The sequence below is a fragment of the Globicephala melas genome, chromosome 7 (genome assembly GCF_963455315.2).
Source record: "Globicephala melas chromosome 7, mGloMel1.2, whole genome shotgun sequence".
Taxonomy (NCBI): Eukaryota; Metazoa; Chordata; class Mammalia; order Artiodactyla; family Delphinidae; genus Globicephala; species Globicephala melas.
In genome coordinates this window covers 64916281-64930009 of record NC_083320.1, presented here as the reverse complement: position 1 = coordinate 64930009, position 13729 = coordinate 64916281, and positions in this window count along the sequence as shown.

Sequence of the window (13729 nt, the reverse complement as noted above, 5' to 3'; positions counted from 1 at the left end):
ATTTATATTTGCTTTACATACTCTGCTTCTCAATTTGAATTCTCAGTTCTTATATACTGTATTATTTCTGGTATATCTTTTTTTCTCCCAAATAAGTTAGCAAGCTCCTTGTGATTAATGAATCCTTTTCCTTCTCTTTTATCTCTCAATGTGCCTAGCGCCACTTTTTTGAAAGACAACATTATTTGACAAGTATTTGTTGATAAATTTATCCATGATGATCTACATTTATATTTGTAAAGGAAGATTTCTTTTAAAGAAGTCAGAGAAAAGGAACGTGGTAATGGTAGAGAAAAAGAGGGAAGAGCTAGGTATTGATAAATAGATTAAAATTGGTTGACCTAATTTAGTAAAAACTATTTGCTGATATTTAATAAAAAATATATTGCTAAATACTGCTAATTACCAAATTCAGCATTTGATGAATATTTGGTGAATGATAAATTTATAAATATTTGATGAATTTATGAAAGATTTAATTTTTTGTTTAAATTTATATAATGTTTCAAAACTTTAAATTAAATATTTCAATTTTACATATAAAAAAATTTGCCCCAGGTCACATAGCTAGTCAACAGCAGAGCTGAAAAGTCAACTCAAGCATTGTAAAAGTTTCTCATGAATGGGATATCTAAACCCCAAGATCTAGACTAATGACAAGGTTTTTTGTCATAATTTTTACACTGGAAAAAAAAAAGTTTGAGGATTTAAAAAATTATTTCTAGTCTTCAAAGCTCACTTGGTTCCTTGCTAAAACAGTCCAGAGGTTAGAGAGACCCTTGTTCATATTCTACAGCAGCCATTTCACAGCTCTGATCTCCAGCCAATGAGCTAATCTGTCTATGTCAGAGTTCCCTCATCTGACTAATAGATTTAACAATAATTTCTTTATTGGGATTTTTTAAAAGATAAGATGAAATACTACAAATTAAATTCAGTGAACACATGGAGATTATTAGCTATATGCAGGCATATGACGCAAAGTGCACAATGCCAAGCACATTATTGACACTCAAAAATCAGCACATTGTTTGTTTAAGTCTGTGTTCAGTCTAGCAAATACATTTTATAAGCCTAAGTTGTGGTCTATGATCTCTCTACTTAGAAGAAAACTCTTAAACTTAACCTATTTAAGGTAGAAATGCATGAAACTGCCTACTATCCTAAATGCTTTGTAGAATCTTTGATCTTTTTGGCAGTTTTATTGTATATACATATAATTTTTATGATATGCAAAACGTTAGCCTTTGTTTGAAACAGCAGTTTTCTCATTAAACATTTGAGTGCAATCTTGAATCATGGGAGAGTTGAAAATTGAGAACAATGTACTATAGATAAAAGGATTTAGACAGTTCTGACATCAACTTGCTAGCGATAGAGTACATGTGTTAGTGAGTGAGCGTGGGATGTTTTATAATACCAAAGTTACTGAAATCCTATACAGACATGGCCGCATTAACTGGAAAGGATCTACATCGTTCCAGTGGTTTTAAATCCTTTGAAAAATATTTTTAGCATCAATTCTAAGTTGCTGTAACAAAGATACTAGAGTGGCTTAAATAGGATGGAAATGTATTTCTCTCTTATATAACAGTCTGCCTGGTCCAGGCCAGAGGGACAACTCTGCTCCACAGGGTAGTTCAAGTGTTCTGGTTCCTTCCATCTTAGTTGTTCTGCTCTCCCCAAGATGACTTCCTTGTCTGCAGAGTGAAAGCTCGTTGGTGCCTATCTGAAGTCCAGCTTATAGAAAAGAAGAAAGAAAGAAAATCTAAGGCAAATAACTTACTTGTAACAAGGGGAACAGAGGTTACAGTCATCATTTCCACTCCATTTTATTAGTAAGACCTCAGTCACGTAAATACATATAGCTGCAAGGAAATTATATTTCATAATATAAATACAATATATTATACACAAAATGTAATATATACAAATTGGGGTCCAACATGACAAATTTTTTTAACATCTTTATTGGAGTATAACTGCTTTACAGTGGTGTGTTATTATGTGTAACAAAGTGAATCAGCTATACGTATACATATATCCCCATATCCCCTCCCTCTTGCGTCTCCCTCCCACCCTCCCTATCCCACCCCTCTAGGACATGACAAATTTTTGAAACTTTTTTAAGACCTAGTATCTGATAAAATTTTATAAATGTTCCATATATTCTATTCCATATGTTTTAAAATATGTATATTTTCTCTTTTTAGGGTATAGGATTCTATAAATATAGATATATCAGTATATATCACATACAATCAATTCATTATGTTGTTTACATTCCTATTTGGATTAAGTTTAGTACTATCAGTTTCTAATAAAGTTATGTTACATTCATCCACTATGAATATAGTCTTGTTTTTCTCTTTGTTATTCTATCTGTATATAGTCTATCTCTTTCTTGGAAATTTATTAGTGCACACAAGTTCATAAATAATATTTCATCTAGTGGGTTGGTCCTCTATCTTTCCTAATATTTTGTCCAAAATAATACTATCCTCTTAGTAATATTATTCCAACTACTTTCTTTTCTTTTTTTTTAATTAATTAATTTATTTATGGCTGCATTGCGTCTTTGTTGCTGCGCGTGAGCTTTCTCTAGTTGCAGTGAGCAGGGGCTACTCTTCGTTGCGGTGTGCGGGCTTTTCATTGCAGTGGCTTCTCTTGTTGCGGAGCACGGGCTCTAGGCGCGCAGGCTTCAGTAGTTGTGTCACACAGGCTCAGTAGTTGTGGCTCGCGGGCTCTAGAGCGCAGGCTTAGTAGTTGTGGCGCACAGGCTTAGTTGCTCCGCGGCATGTGGGATCTTCCTGGACCAGGGCTCGAACCCATGTCCCCTGCATTGGCAGGCGGATTCTTAACCACTGCACCACCAGGGAAGCCCCCAACTACATTCTTATAGTAGTATTTAAGTATTTATTTTAAACCATAAATCATGGGAGTCACCATGTATAGAGAGCAGAGTCAGGGCCCTCCTGCCTAGAAAAATGTAACTCGGCTTTTTTCTTGTTACCATGTTTGACTTTGTTGCTATGGTTGTAACTCATTCTTTATGTCTTCACTGGCCTTTCCAAGTTAGTATTAAGATCAAAGCTGGTTTCAGGAATGTCTTAGTGATTAATAGTAACATTTTATTCTTAAAGTTTGCTATAAGGATAAGAATTTCATGAAAATAAAAAGATAGCTGTAATTATATCTTGAACAGTCAATTCTACAGACTAAATAGATGTGTGCAAATGTTTGTGACTTTATATGATGAGAATATTTTGAAGGTCATTGACAAAGATGATGCCATCAGAGAGAAACCATTGACTACCCACCTGCTCTTTAAATAGTCCCTTGAAATCTGAATTTTCTCTCAGTCCACTAAAGCACCCAAACTTCTAATTGCCAACTGACAGAATTTGCTTGAGCTGGAAGCAATCTTTGGGCATTTTTATGACATGTCCTTCAATAGATGAGAAAACTGTGGCTCAGAAGTGTGTATAGTTATCCTGTTTGCATCTTTAGCTCTTCTTAAAATCAAACTATTTAGTGGCTTTAATAAAATAGCATTAAACTTGCAATTTTCTTGCTTCTTAGTACCTTGCTTCTTTCCTTTCCTCAGGGTCCCCTCTTCTGGGTCCAAAGCTTAGACAAAGTTAGGGCTTTAGTCCTAACTTTTTAGTCCTTCCTTCTTTGTACATTTTCCTCCTTAGTTATCTATTAGTTTACCTCATAACTAATAGACTATTAAAATTCATAGTTTTAGCTATCATTCTCAGCAGGAGTTTTTTTTTTTTTTTTGCGGTACGCCGGCCTCTCACTGTTGTGGCCTCTCCCATTGCGGAGCACAGGCTCCCGACGCGCAGGCTCAGTGGCCATGGCTCACGGGCCCAGCCGCTCCGCGGCATGTGGGATCTTCCCGGACCGGGGCACGAACCCGTGTCCTCTGCATCGGCAGGCGGACTCTCAACCACTGCGCCACCAGGGAAGCCCTCAGCACGAGTTTTATAAAATCAATCTCCAGCCATAGCTTCCCTCCAAATGATTTATTCTTGACTTCCAATCAATGGCCCAGCATTTCCACTGGCACTTGACACTCAGCACATTTAACATTTCCTTTCCCTTTCTTCCCATTATTTCATTACTCATTAAGATCTATTTGTTCTTCCCTAGAAATATGATCTTTTAAAAGCCATGTTTACTCTAAATATAAATCCTTTTTTTCTATTAAGGGATAAATATTAATTGCAATTAAGTATTTCTGAAAGAAGCTACTTTAACTTGTATATTTTATAAAATAAAATGTTGATGTTGGTCATGGTTTAATAAAAGGCATTTTTACCTTTGGTGCCTAATACATAGACTAAAGTCACTGAGGGTAAGTTCTCAAATTGTCTACTTCCCTTTATTTTCCCTCTATTAACTTGTGGCTGCTTTCTCCACAATATCTGTTTTCTATGATGTTCATTTCAATGTATTAGAAGAGCAGAAGGTGACTGTGACCTTAATGAGCTGGCTATTAGCTTTTTGAGAACACATTTTTTATCTACCCTTACAACATCTGGTTATAAATTTATAATTTATTTAGGACCTTGCATTTATGTGTGTGTGTCCCCTGTTTAAAGGCGAGAACATATGCTTATGAGTTTCACCCATTTGTTAGTGGTATTTAACATATAAAAGCATTTTGCAGTGTTTGAGTAGTATTGCCAGTATGTCAAAAAGCTTTAAATGTTGTTTAATATTTTTTGAGGCAGCTATCCTAACCTTCTACATTTTCCCATATTGCCTATTAAATATACCAGCCATCTGGAATCCTAGTTGCAGTTCAAGAATTCATTTAAATAAAATCCCACAATTTAGTTGGTTAATAATCCATTAAGCACCATGTTACTGAAGAAATAATTTCACTTACTAACTTTTTAGAGAAGTAGGCCATATATAAAATTTATCTGTTGGCCACCTAGGCTGTAGATGTATCAGAAAACAATTTAAGTGTCTGTACAAGCATGTAGATACATACTTCTTATTGAAAGGGAGTGTACATATAGACATAGAATATAGCATGTCATGATAAGCACAGTTGAGAAAATAAGAAAAAATATTGTATAAATTAATAGTGTAGATCAAGCATTCAAAAACTTTAGGGTATTTAATAATTATTCTGCCAAGGTATCTAAATGAATGAAAGTCATAAATTGGATGCTTTAAAATAAAATGTATAAATCTGTCTTGCAAATCTGGGTTTAGGAAATGTATAAATTATTTCAGGCATGTTAAAATGTCCCTAGGTTAGATTATAAATCAAACCCAAATTGAATACATTAGCAAGAGCCAGGAAGGGAAATGCAAAGTATATTTATTTAGAAAAAGAACTGCTGCTACCAGACAGTGACCCCAGAAAATCCTGTCTATTGTAAATATTGAATCCTTCACTTGTAGTAGTCGAAGAAATGACCTTTGTAATAGATTTTTTTTTGCCTGAATTAAGCAGAACCCAAAGTTCTAAAGTGTTAAAAATAGACAGTATGCAGAGTTCCACTTTCAGCATGACAGACTGAGCTCTACAAACCTGCTCCCCAGTGAAAGTGATCTCTGGTCTGAAAAAAAAAAGAAAGAAAAAAGAAGATAAAAACCCCAACTATTTAAAATCTCTGGAAATGATTTTAAGAGCATAAGGCCACTGATTTTAAGAGCATAAGGCCACTGAGAAAAACAGCACGTTTGAGAGACTCTACTAAAATTAGTAAGAACTGGGAGAATATGTAATATTTGAACCAAGCCTTCTCTCTCCCAGCTCAGCCCATCACTCCAGACTGGTACAGTAGAAAACATAGGACTCACTCTTCCACCAGCTTTCAAAGGGCAATTTTTCCCATGAGGTGCAAGCTGTTTACATTTCTCATCCTGCCCAAGCTATCTGTTGCTGAGGCTAAGTTCCAAATGAATGCAGCTGAGAGGTAGAGACTCCTGTCTTCTACCCATTTCCCACTAAATAGGACAGAGGCTCTACCATTAGGGATTGCACCACTGAAAATACTGGGCCCCAGTCACCCTGGCTCCAATTCATGGGTGGAAGGTTCACTGCTGAAAAAAGCAAACTGAGGAGGCCTGGGGGTCCCCCCATCCACCAAGTGTTCATCGTCTCAAGTGAGGGTGACATTCAGAAGCATGCCATCATTCATTCCCCCAGCACAGGAGCCTTGGCTCAGAGATTTTGCCTGGGAGGAGAAGTTAGGGTTAGTGTCAGTTCAAAATCCCTCCCCAGTGGAACTAATTGACTTCTTTTGCAATAGAGTGTAAAGTTCAAGCTTAATGACATTCTCAAAAACATTGAAAATTGTGGCAAAAGGTCATTGGGAGGACACTGTTATTGGAGATATACACTCTATAGGACAGATAGTTTCCCTGGCAGAAACAGGAAAAGAGACAATTGGGAAGAACCTTTCAGGGGTCAGGACAAATCTCAAACCCTAACTTGGGGTACTATCCCTTCAAAAAAGTCTGAATTTGATTGGAAAAATCTGTGAAGCAATTTATCCCTCAGGGAATTTTTGAAAACAATAAACCAATCAGTAATTAATGGAGCTTAACTGTTGAGTATGGTCAGGGAACTGAGACAGCCAAAGAGAGCCCTGCCATAACTATTTTCCGTGACTGTGAGCATACTCAAGACTGCATTCCCTGTGAATTAACATTAGAGGTTTCACACTAGCTCTCTCATGATGGGGGAAATAGACTTCACTAAAATAACCCAGCCAGTCACTGAATAAGTACACAAATAACAATAATAAGTGGGGAGAACCAGGACCCAGACTTGCTAAAATATATCTACCATTCCAGTTTCCAACAAAAACTTTAGAAGACATGCAAAGAAACAGGAGAGTATGATCCATGCACTGAGGAAGAAGCAGGCAAAAAAAACTGCCTGTGAGAGGAAGCAGATGTTGGATTAACAGAAAAAGACTTCAAAGAACTAAAGGAAACCATGATTAGGAAGTAAAGGAAAGTGGAAGTAAGGGAAAGTAAGATGACAATGCCACATCAAAAAAGAGAATATAAATAATGAGGGAGAAATTATATTAAAAATAACCAAATGGAAATACTGGAGTTGAAAGTGCAATAACCAAAATGAAAAATTCATTAAAGGGACTCAACAGCCAATTTGAACCAACAGAACAATTAGCAAACTTTAAGAACTTGATGATTCATTGATAGAGCTCATGCAAGATGAAGAAGAGAGGAAGAAAAAGCATGAAGATAAATGAAAAGAGCCATAGAGAAATGTGAGACACCATTAAATGTACAACATGCATGTATATAATGCGAGTTCTAGGAGGAGAGAGAGAAAGAACAAAAAAATATAGAGTTGAAGAAATAATGGCTGAATACTTCCCAAATTTATTGAAAAACATTAATGTACATAACCAGGAAGCTCAATGACTCAAAGTAGAATAAATTCAGAGTCCCAAAAATAGACACACCATAGTAAAAATGCTGAAAGTCAAAGTCAAGAAGAAAATCTTGAAAACAGCAAGAGAAAAATGACTCATCACTTACAAAAGAACTCTGATAAAATAGCAACTGAATTCTAATCAGAAACAATGGAAGACAGAATGCAGTGGGCTAGCACATTTAAAGTTCTTAAAGAAAACAAAACTGACAATGAAGTATCCTATATCCAACAACGCTATCTTTCAAAAATGAAGGTGAAGCAGTATTTCTTTATAAGAGGCAGCATATGGAAACAACCCTGTATACACACACAAACACACACACTTATATGCATACTCGGTGGAATATTGCTTAGCCATAAAAAAGAATGAAATTTTGCCATTTGCAACAAAATGGATGGATCTGGAGAGTATTATGCTAAGTGGAGTAAGTCAGATAGAGAAAGACAAATACTGTGTGTTTTCACTTATATGTAGAACCTAACAAATAAAAAAATGAATGAATATATCAAAACAGAAACAGCCTAGTGGTTACCAGTGGGAAGAGGGAAAGTGGGAAGGCATGATAGGGGAAGGGGATTAAGAGGTACAAACTACTAGGTATAAAACAAATAAGATACAAGGATGTAATGTACAGCACAGGGACTATCACCAATATTTTTAATAACTTTAAATGGAGTGTAATCTATAAAAAATTGAATCACTATATTGTACACCCCAAACTAATATAATATTGTAAATTAGCCATACTTCAATTAAAAAATTATAAAGGACAGTGTGGTACTAGCATAAGGATGCACATAGACCAATGAAATATAATTGAGAGTTCAGAGAAAAAATAATGTGTCTGTGGTCAACTGATTTCTGACAAGTGCGTCAAGATCATTCTTTGCGGAAAAAAAATGGACTTCTCAACAAACTGCTGGGACAACTGGATACTGAAATGGAAAACAGTGAAATTAGAACCATACCTTATAACATATACAAAAAATAACTAGAAATGGGCCAAAGATCTAAACGTAAATGATGAAACTATAAAAATCCTAGAGAAAAACTTAAGGGTAAATCTATATGAATTCGAATTTGACAATCTGTTCTTTGTTATGATGCTAAAGCACAAGCTATAAAAGAAAAAATAACGAAGAACAATCTGTTCTTTGTTATGATGCTAAAGCACAAGCTATAAAAAAAAAAGAAAAAAAATAAAATTGACTTCAATAAAATCAAATCAAACTCTGTCTCAAAGGACACTATCAAGAACATGAAAAGACAACTTACAAAATGGGAAAATATTTTTAAGTCATATATCTGATAATCTTGTATCTAGACTATATAAAGAACTCTTACCACTCAATAATAAAAAGGCAACTCAGCTATAAATGGACAAAAGACCTGAGAAGAAATTTCACCAAAGAAGATATACAAATTGTCAATGAGTAAGTGTAAAGATGCTCAGCATCATTAGTCAACAGGGGAATACAAGTCAAAACCACAGTGCAATAGCACGTGGGATGGCTGATTTAAAAGTTGGATAATAACAAGTGTTGGTAAAGATATGGAAAAATTGGAACACTCATATACTACCTGTGAGAACTTAAAATGGTGCTGCCACTTTGGAAAACAGACTGGCAATTCCTTACATTATTAAAAGAGTTCTCATATGACCCAGCAGTTCCACTTCTATATATCCAAGAGAAATGAAAACATATGCCCACAAAAAAAAACCTTGTGCACAAATGTTTATAACAATATTACTCATAATAGCCAAATGGAGGAAACGACCAAATGTCCATCAACTAATGAATGGATAAATGAATTGTGATATATCCATGCAATAGAATATTATTGAACCATAAGAAGGAATGAAGTACAGATAAATGCTACAACATGGGTGAACCTTGAAAACATTATGCTAAGTGAAAGAAGCCAGCCACGTAAGACCACGTATTATATAATTCCATGTACAAGTCCAGGCTAGGCAAATCTATAGAAACGGAAAGTAGAATAATTGTTGTTTAGGGCTTGGGGGAGGGGCACTAGAAGAGTTATAGCTAAAATGTACAGGGTTTCTTTCTGAGGTGGTAAAAATGTAAAATTGACTGAGGTCATGTTTGCGCACATCTGTGGTATACTAAAAAGTCATTAGATTGTACATGTCAAATGGGTGAATTGTATGGTATGTGAATTCTATGTCAATCAAGCTGTTTGAAAAAAAATAGAAGAGGTATTGTTCATTTATTGCTGTGTGATAGAGTCTCACAAATTTAAAGGTGAAATTTAAAACAACACACATTTATTATCTTACCATTTCTGTAGGTCAGAAATCTGAGCATGGCTTAGTTGGGTCTTCTGTTTCAGGGTTGCTAACAAAGCTGTAATCAAATATTTGCAATCAAATATAGTAAATTTGTCATCCATGACTGGAGTCTTATCTGAATATTTGGCTGTGAAAGAACCACTACTGAGCTCACATGACTGTTGGCAAGACTCAGTTACTTGTGAGTAGTTGGACTGGGGGCCTCATTTCCTCCCTGGCTGTTGGCTGGACCCAACCTTCAGTTCCCTGCCATAGGGGTCTCTCCATATGTTAGATTGCTTCATTAAAGTCTGCAAGTGATATAGTCTGCTACCAAGACGGATATTAAAATCTTAACACAATCATAGAAGTGGCATCCCATCAAATTTGCCATAGTCTACTAGTTAGAAGCATGTCACCAGGCCAGCCCACACTCAAGGGGAGGGGATTGCATGTGACCCTGGAGGCGAGGACCATTGGAGCCATCTTACAGTCTGTCCACCATAGGCTTATTACTCCACTTCTATGTCATAAGAAGAATAGTTGGGAAATTGATAAGCAGGCCTCTAGAAGTCATATCCAGAGGTTATGAGACCTTACTGTTTCATCTAAGGTCCTTTGTTCATTTTCTTTGTTTGCTTATTGTTTGTTTTTGTTTTGCCTTTGATGCTTAAAAGAGCTAAAAAATAAGGAAGGGCTAATTTTCTGAGCCCGTGTGGATATTTATCTTGATAATCTGCAAAGAATTACCAGGAAAAAAGAGCCCTCATGACAGCTATGATTTCTTGAGAGCCCTCATGATAGCTCTGGCTTTTGAGATGAAAGCCAGTGAAGTAAGAGTCCTCTAATAATAATCTGATAGTACAAAGCAACAACAATAAAAACTACAATTATTGTCATACTGCCTTAAGATACGGTTAAATTGTAATTTTGCTTCTCATGCATGTACCTCTTATCTAAACTACAAACCAACAATATCAGGGACTGAGCATCATATGCTTTTCTCATTTTTTAAAGTTTATACAATAATACCTTAAGTTTAGTAGGTCCACAAATATTTATTAAACCTTATTCTGTGAGTTAGTCCTATAAAATACCCCTTTATTTCTCATATTCCAAGCTGGTTTCTTCATAAATCAGAATTCTGAAATATGGGTAAATTCATATGAGAATTACTGAAGCTATACTTGAGAGTCAAGGGTATGGGTTCAAAACGTGATCATCTGTTTCTCATCGAGAGATTGGCCTCGCTTACGTTTACCTCCTTTTATTATTTGTTTCTGCTGTACCTAAGGCATACTTATTAGCTTACTGACTTTTGCTATGTGTGATTCTCAAGTAATAAAGTGTTCATCCAATCCACAAAGTATATAAATATATATAAATCTGGTAGCTGATGCCACAATATCACCGATCCATTTCAATCTCTGAAGGAGCTATCCAAGGGAAATTTCTCTTGGAAGGAAGAAATGTGGTTTTGAAGGATTTTTAAAGTGTTTATTTTAAAATTTGACTCAAATTGGTCCCCAAATTTAAAGTAGTGGGTCCAAAAATTTCAGGTTGCCAAAAAGTATAACTTTATTCTTTTCTATAACTCACCTTAATTTCTATCTCACCTACCTCTCTCACTTAGGTAGCAGAAACTGTTATAAATCAATTTGAGGTATCGTCTTACTCACAGTTTATTGCTTATATAAATGTTAAGTCTACAAGGGTGGGAAATGAAGATAGAATGGGGATCTTTTCCAAGATAGCATCTTTTCTGCAAGAATCTACATAGAAATGTCCTTCCATTTTTGACTTGCATGAAGTAGATTTCATGAAGCAAATGTTCCAACTGTAAAAGTAAAAAAAGGCCAGATATATTACAAAAATAATCATTTTCAAGATATGAAAGCTGAGGAAACAATGATGAACTTTAATTCTGAAAGAGGGCCTTTCTGAGGTGAGCTGATGATTGCTGACCATTTTCCCCAAACTGTGGATATTTGCCAGTTCTGGGTGTAGACTAAAGTTTGTGCTTAATTTACTCAGAGAGACTCTCCTAGAAGGAAAGAGAGACCTGTAAGGTTTTGGAGTTAAGTGTAGTGGGCATGATACCTAGAAACTTGAGGAGTCTCAAAATCAGAGCCAACTTCCACCTTGGGGCACTTACTAAGTTCTGAGCAGCAGTGAGGGGGCTATGCTGAGAGCTCCTAAAAGGCAGAGCCAAATCTCCTTATTTCAAAATCCCATTGGAGGGAGGTTCCTACCTCAGATACATAGTCAATCTGCCCTTCAAGACAAAAGAAGAAGACTTATCAGACTTTGAGGTTTCAGGCAGGGGATGATATAATTGCAATCAAAATCACAGGGTTCTTGTTGATATTAGCAAGTTTATTCTAAAATTTAGACGAAATGTTAGATGGAATATAAATGGAAATTTATTATGGAATATTATCTCATAATATTATGGAATATTTTACATGGAAATTTATATGGAATAGCTAAGGCAATCTTAAGAAGGAGGAGGGGGTAGAGGAAAAGGAGAAGGTAGCTGGAGAACTTAACCTGCTAGGTAGCAAGACTTACTGTAAAATTACAGTAATTTAAAAGTGTGGTTATTGGTGCAAGCAGAGTAAAACAAGAGTCTAAAAAGAGACTCCCAAATAGACAGCCACATGTAGGTTCAACACTTCAATTCAATGTGGAAGGCATGTTCTTTTTAATAATTTATGGAGGGTCAAGTGAATATCTATATACAAAAAAAAATTCACCCTTTCCTCATACTATATAAAAAATGATGAGTAGATCAAATACTTTTATTTGAAAGGTGAAAAAATAAATATTCCATAAAAACATAAGAGAATATTAACAAGCAAATAAACTATTTCTTAAATAGGACAGAACAAGCACTGATCATAAAGTACTGATAAATTTGGACCTCTTTAAAATTATGAACTTCTGCTTATCAGAAGACAACATTTTGAATAAAAAGTCAAGCTACAGATGTGGAAAAATAGTCACAATACATATTTCTGACAACTATTATCCAAAAAATATAAAATATATACATTTTAAATATATAGTATTATAATAAAAATAAATAAATTTTATATAATATATAAACTTCTCCCACATTGACTAAAGGTGTTCAAAGGGTACAGACTTCCAGTTATAAGATAAGTAAGTACTGGGGATGTAATGTACAGCATGACGACTATAGTTAATACTGCTGTATGGTATTTGAAAGTTGCTAAGAAAGTAGATCTTAAAAGTTCTCATAACAAGGGAAAAAAATGTTTTTTATCAATATGAGATGATGGAGATTAACTTATTGTAGTGGTCATTTCACAATATACATAAATCATTGTGTTGTACACAAATTTATACAGTGCTATGTGTCAATTATATCTCAATAAAACTGAAAGAAAAACAGCTACAAATTAATAAGAAAAGCCAAATTTTAAGAACTAGGCAAAGACTCTAAGAGGAATTTCCTAAAATAGGATATCTCAATCAACACTAAGTATTTGAACTTAGGATTAACATCATTATTCACCAGTGAGATGCAAGTTAAAATGACAATGAGATACAATTACATCCCAAACAGAAAGACTAAAATGAACAACGTAGACAAGTTACTTGCTATTGTCTACATTGTTCGTTTTAGCCTTTCCCTTGTGCTTGACCCAGGCAGCAGGGTTCAGAGGGAGTCCCTCATTCAGGGATACTCATGGCGTCTCCTCCTCCTTTTCTCCTTGCTTCAGACAGTGGATTCAGTTTGTACTCTCCAAGTGATAATTCTTTTCTTACTTATATGTTACTCTTCCAGATCTACTGCCTATGCTTTGAGTGCTTTTAATTCTTTTTAAATTTCTAGTATTTAAAAATTTAAAGGCAGAGTTTTTATTTCTTTGTTTTCTCTCACATCCCTTCAGTAAACACAAGCAATAGCCTGGTTTTCTGAATGGGATGAAAGAAAATGTATGAGATAGAAGAAAACATGTATGTT